The sequence below is a fragment of the Triticum dicoccoides genome, chromosome 3B, assembly GCF_002162155.2.
Source record: "Triticum dicoccoides isolate Atlit2015 ecotype Zavitan chromosome 3B, WEW_v2.0, whole genome shotgun sequence".
Lineage (NCBI taxonomy): Eukaryota > Viridiplantae > Streptophyta > Magnoliopsida > Poales > Poaceae > Triticum > Triticum dicoccoides.
Genome location: NC_041385.1, coordinates 573,592,706 through 573,599,780, shown reverse-complemented (window position 1 = coordinate 573,599,780; position 7,075 = coordinate 573,592,706).

Below are 7,075 nucleotides of genomic sequence, written 5' to 3'. Positions count from 1 at the left end.
CCCCCGTTAACAGGATCCCGTTTTGACCGTAGGTGGTCAAGCAGAAGGTCGTTTCCTCCGTTCTGCAGTACACCAGGCCTTGTTTCGGCTGTTCCATCAAAGCCGGTTGCCTCCCGATGAAAACGACACATTCTGTTGCCTCCCAATGAACACGACGATGAAATTTCTCCGTTCCGGCCGAGCCGGTTGGCTGCCGATGAACAAGACGCCGTCACTGCTCCTCGCTGCCTCTCCATGTACACGAGCCCTGGCCGTACGTATGTGTGAGTAGGCGTTCGAGACCCTGCCTGTATGTACTTATGTGTCCGTATTTACTTTCTTGCACCCTGGTTGTACGTACGTGTACATGATATTGACGGGACTACGTGACATGCTACGTCCGCGCCTCTACTACGACACGTGCCCTTCCTTACTCGGCCATGGTTCATCGCTGTAGCCTGCAGACAGACCGAGCGACCAGTATGTACGTACACGTTCGCGACCAGAATGACAACGCTACGTACGCTTTGACCAGGTGGGTCCCGACTGTCAGGAAGGATAAGAAGGCACTTCCTTGGGTGCGAAGTTATTGCTGGTGGGTCACAACTGTTAGGGAACGTAGTAATTTCAAAAAAATTCCTACGCACACGCAAGATCATGGTGATGCATAGCAACGAGAGGGGAGAGTGTTGTCCATGTACCCTCATAGACCATAAACGGAAGCGTTATGACAACACGGTTGATGTAGTCGTATGTCTTCACGATCGACCGATCTAAGTACCGAACGTACGACACCTGCGTGATCTGCACACGTTCAGCTCGGTGACGTCCCACGAACTCACGATCCAGTAGAGCTTCGAGGGAGAGTTCCGTCAGCACGACGGCGTGATGACGGTGTTGATGAAGCTACCGATGCAGGGCTTTGCCTAAGCACCGCTATGATATGACCGAGGTGGATTATGGTGGACGGGGCACCGCACACAGCTAAAGATCAATGAGCAACTTGTGTGTCCATGGGGTGCCCCTTGCCTCAGTATATAAAGGAGGAGAGGAGGGGAGGCCGGCCGGCCCTATGGGCGCGCCCAAGTGTGGAATCCTACTAGGACTCCAAGTCCTAGTAGGAGTCCACCAAGAGGAAGGGAGGGAGAAGGAAGGAGAGGGAGGAAAGGAGGAAAGGGGGCCGGCCCCCTAGTCCAATTCGGTTTGGGCTAGGGGGGCCACGCACCCTGCCCTGTCTTGCCTCCTGTCTTCCACCACTTGGCCTATGAGGCCCAATACTTCTTCCCCCGTATTCCCGTAACTTCCCGGTACTCCAGAAAATACCCGAATCACTCGGAACCTTTCCAATGTCCGAATATAGTCATCCAATATATCGATCTTTACGTCTCGACCATTTCGAGACTCCTCGTCATGTTACCGATCTCATCCGGGACTCCAAACTACCTTCGGTCCAACAAAACACATAAACTCATAATACCGATCGTCACCGAACGTTAAGCGTGTGGACTCTATGGGTTCGAGAACTATGTAGACATGACCGAGACACATCTCCGGCCAATAACCAATAGCGGAACCTGGATACTCATATAGGCTCCTATATATTCTACGAAGATCTTTATCGGTCAAACCGCAGAACAACATACGTTGTTCCCTTTGTCATCGGTATGTTACTTTCCCGAGATTTGATCGTTGGTATCTCAATACCTAGTTCAATCTAGTTACCGGCAAGTCTCTTTACTCGTTCCGTCATACATCATCCCGCAACTAACTCATTAGTCACATTGCTTGCAAGGCCTATAGTGATGTGCATTACTGAGAGGGCCCAGAGATACCTCTCCAACAATCGGAGTGACAAATCCTAATCTCGATCTATGCCAACTCAACAAGTACCACCAGAGACACCTGCATAGTAACTTTATAATCACCCAGTTACGTTGTGATGTTTGGTAGCACACAAAGTGTTCCTCCGGTAATCGGGAGTTGCATAATCTCATAGTCATAGGAACATGTATAAGTCATGAAGAAAGAAATAGCAGTAAACTAAAATGATCAAGTGCTAAGCTAACGGAATGGGTCAAGTCAATCACATCATTCTCCTAATGATTTGATCCCATTTATCAAATGACAACTCATGTCTATGGTTAGGAAACCTTAACCATCTTCGATCAATGAGCTAGTCAAGTAGAGGCATACTAGTGACACTTTGTTTGTCTATGTATTCACACATGTACTAAGTTTCCGGTTAATACAATTCTAGCATGAATAATAAACATTTAGCATGAATTAAGGAAATAAATAATAACTTTACTATTGCCTCTAGGGCATATTTCCTTCAATCTCCCACTTGTACTAGAGTCAATAATCTAGTTCACATCACCATGTGATTTAACACCGATATTCACATCTGTATGTGATTAACACCCATAGTTCACATCGTCATGTGATCAACACCCGAAGGGTTTACTCGAGTCAATAATCTAGTTCACATCGCTATGTGATTAACACCCAAAGAGTACTAAGGTGTGATCATGTTTGGCTTGTGGGAGAAGTTTAGTCAACGGGTCTGTCACATTCAGAACCGTATGTATTTTGCAAATATTTTATGTCTACAATGCTATGCATGGAGCTACTCTAGCTAATTGCTCCCACTTTCAATATGTATCCAGATTGAGACTTAGAGTCACCTGGATCGGTGTAAAAGCTTGCATCGACGTAACTCTTTATGAAGAACTCTTTAACACACCCATCACCGAGAAGCATTTCCTTAGTCCTTACTAAGGATAATTTTGACCGATGTCCAGTGATCTATTCCTAGATCAAAATTGTACTCCCTTGCCAAAATTAGAGCAAGGTATACAATAGGTCTGGTACATAGCATAGCATACTTTATAGAACCTATGACTGAGGCATAGGGAACGACTTTCATTCTCTTTCTATTTTCTGCCATGGTTGGGTTTTGAGTCTTACTCAACTTCACACCTTGCAACACTGGCAAGAACTCCTTCTTTGACTGTTCCATTTTGAATTACTTCAAAATATTATCAAGGTATGTACTCATTGAAAAATCTTATCAAGCGTCTTGATCTATCTCTATAGATCTTGATGCTCAATGTGCAAGCAGCTTCACCAAGGTATTTCTTTGAAAAACTCCTTTCAAACACTCCTTTATGCTTTCCAGAAAATTCTACATTATTTCTGATCAACAATATGTCATTCACATACTTATCAGAAAGGCTGTAGTGCTCCCACTCACTTTCCTGTAAATACAGGCTTCACCGCAAGTCTGTATAAAACTATATGCTTTGATCAACTCATCAAATTGTATATTCCAACTCCGAGATGCTTGCACCAGTCCATAGATGGATCACTAGAGCTTGCACCCTTTGTTAGCACCTTTAGGATTGACAAAACCTTCAAGTTGCATCATATACAACTCTTCTTTAATAAATCCATTAAGGAATGCAGTTTTGACATCCATTTGCCAGATTTCATAAAATGTGGCAATTGCTAACATGATTCAGACAGACTTAAGCATCGATATGAGTGAGAAAATCTCGTCGTATTCAACACCTTGAACTTGTCGAAAAAAAAATTGCGACTGTAGAGCTTTGTAGATAGTAACACTACTATCAGCGTCTGTCTTCCTCTTGAAGATCCATTTATTTTCTATGGCTTGCCGATCATCGGGCAAGTCCACCAAAGTCCACACTTTGTTCTCATACATGGATCCCATCTCAGATTTCATGGCCTTCCAGCCATTTTGTGGAATCTGGGCTCATCATCGCTTCCTCATAGTTCGTAGGTTCATCATGGTCTAGTAACATGACTTCCAGAACAGGATTACCATACCACTCTGGTGCAGACTGTACTTTGGAAGACCTACGAGGTTCTGTAGTAACTTGATCTGAAGTTTCATGATCATCATCATTAGCTTCCTCACTAATTGGTGTAGGAATCACTGGAACTTATTTCTGTGATGAACTACTTTCCAATTCAGGAGAAGGTACAATTACCTTATCAAGCTCTACTTTCCTCCTACTCACTTCTTTCGAGAGGAACTCCTCCTCTAGAAAGGATCCATCTTAGCAACCGATATCTTGCCTTCGGATCTGTGATAGAAGGTGTACCCAACAGTTTCCTTTGGGAATTCTATGAAGACGCACTTCTCCGATTTGGGTTCAAGCTTATCAGGTTGAAACTTTTTTTCACATAAGCATTGCAGCCCCAAACTTTAAGAAACGACAACTTTGGTTTATTGCCAAACCACAGTTCATAAGGCGTCATCTCAACGGATTTTGATGGTGCCCTATTTAAAGTGAATGCAGTTGTCTCTAATGCATAACCCCAAAATGGTAGTGGTAAATCGGTAAGATACATCATAGATCACACCATATCCAATAAAGTGCGGTTATGACGTTCGGACACACCATTACGCTGTGGTGTTCCATGTGGCGTGAGCTGTGAAACTATTCCACATTATTTTTAAATGAAGGCCAAGCTCGTAACTCAAATATTCTCCTCTACGATCAGATTGTAGAAACTTTATTTTCTTGTTACGATGATTCTCCACTTCACTCTGAAATTCTTTGAACTTTTCAAATGTTTCAGACTTGTGCTTCATTAAGTAGATATACTCATATCTTCTCAAATCATCTGTGAAAGTTAGAAAATAACGATACCCGCCACGAGCATCAACACTCATTAGACCGCATACATCGGTATATATTATTTCCAACAAGTCAGTAGCTCGTTCCATTGTTTCGGAGAACGGAGTTTTAGTCATCTTGCCCAAAAGGCACGGTTTGCAAGCATCAAATGATTCATAACCAAGTGATTCCAAAAATCCATCTTTATGGAGTTTCTTCATGCGCTTTACACCGATATGACCCGAACGGCAGTGCCACAAATAAGTTGCACTATCATTATCAACTTTGCATCTTTTGGCATCAATACTAAGAATATGTGTATCACTATGATCGAGACCGAACAAACTATTTTCATTGGGTGTATGACCATCGAAGGTTTTATTCATGTAAACGGAACAACAATTATTCTCTGACTTTAAATGAATAACTGTATTGCAATAAACATGATCAAATCATATTCATGCTCAACGCAAACGCCAAATAACATTTATTTAGGTTTAACACTAATCTAGAAAGTATAGGGAGTGTGCGATGATGATCATATCAATCTTGGAACCACTTCCAACATACATCGTCACTTCACCCTCAACTAGTCTCTGTTTATTCTGTAACTCCTGTTTCGAGTTACTAATCTTAGCAATCAAACAAGTATCAAATACCCAAGGGCTACTATAAACACTAGTAACATACACATCAATAACATGTAAATCAAATATACCCTTGTTCACTTTGCCATCCTTCTTATCCACCAAATATTCAGGGCATTTCCGCTTCTAGTGAGCATTTCCTTTGCAGTAGAAGCACTCAGTTTCAGGTTTTTGGTCCAGCTTTGGGTTTCTTCATGGGAGTGACAACTTGCTTGCCATTCTACTTGAAGTTCCCTTTCTTTCCCTTTGCCCTTTTTCTTGAAACTAGTGGTCTTGTCAATCATCAACACTTGATGCTCTTTCTTGATTTCTACCTTCGTCGATTTTAAGCATCACGAAGAGCTCGGGAATCGTTTTCGTCATCCCTTGCATACTATAGTTCATCACTAAGTTCTAGTAATTTGGTGATGGTGACTAGAGAATTCTGTCAATCACTATCTTATCTGGACGATTAACTCCCACTTGATTCACGCGATTGTAGTACCCAGACATTCTGAGCACATGCTCACTAGCTGAGCAATTCTCCTCCATCTTTTTGGCGAAGTACTTATCAGGGGTCTCATACCTCTCGACACGGGCATGAGTCTGAAATACCAATTTCATCTCTTGGAACATATCAAATGCTCCATGACATTTCAAAAACATTTTTGAAGTCCCAGTTCTAAGCCGTAAAGCATGGTGCACAAAACTATCAAGTAGTCATCATATTGAGCTCGCCAAACGTTCATAACGTCTGCATCTGCTCCTGCAATAGGTCTGTCACCTAGCGGTGCATCAAGGACATAATTCTTCTGTGCAGCAATGAGGATACACCTCAGATCACAAACCTAGTCCGCATCTTTGCTACTAACATTTTTCAACTCAGTTTTCTCTAGGAACACATATAAGAAACATAGGGAAGCAACAACGCGAGCTATTGATCTACAACACAATTCGCAAAATACTATCATGACTTAGTTCATGATAAATTAAAGTTCAGTTCATCATATTACTTAAGAACTCCCACTTAGATAGACATCCCTCCAGTCATCTAAGTGATTACGTGATCCAAATCAACTAAACCATAACCGATCATCACGTGAGATGGAGTAGTTTTCAATGGTGAACATCACTGTGTTGATCATATCTACTATATGATTCACGTTCGACCTTTCGGTCTCAGTGTTCCGAGGCCATATCTACATATGCTAGGCTCATCAAGTTTAACCCGAGTATTTGTGCGTGTGCAAAACTGTCTTGCACCCATTGTAGGTGAACGTTGAGCTTATCACACCCGATCATCACGTGGTGTCTTGGCACGACGAACTTTGGCAACAGTGCATACTCAAGGAGAACACTTATATCTTGAAATTTAGTGAGAGATCATCTTATAATGCTACCGTCAATCAAAGCAAAAGAAGATGCACAAAAGATAAACATCACATGCAATCAATATAAGTGATATGATATGGCCATCATCATCTTGTGCCTTTGATCTCCATCTCCAAAGCACCATCATGATCACCATCGTCACCTGCGCGACACCTCGATCTCCATCGTAGCATCATTGTCGTCTCGCCAACTATTGCTTCTACGACTATCACTACCTCTTAGTGATAAAGTAAAGCAATTACAGGGCGATTGCATTGCATACAATAAAACGACAACCATATGGCTCCTGCCAGTTGCCGATAACTCTGTTACAAAACATGATCATCTCATACAATAAAATTTAGCATCATTTCTTGACCATATCACATCACAACATGCCCTGCAAAAACAAGTTAGACGTCCTCTACTTTGTAGTTGCAAGTTTTACGTGGC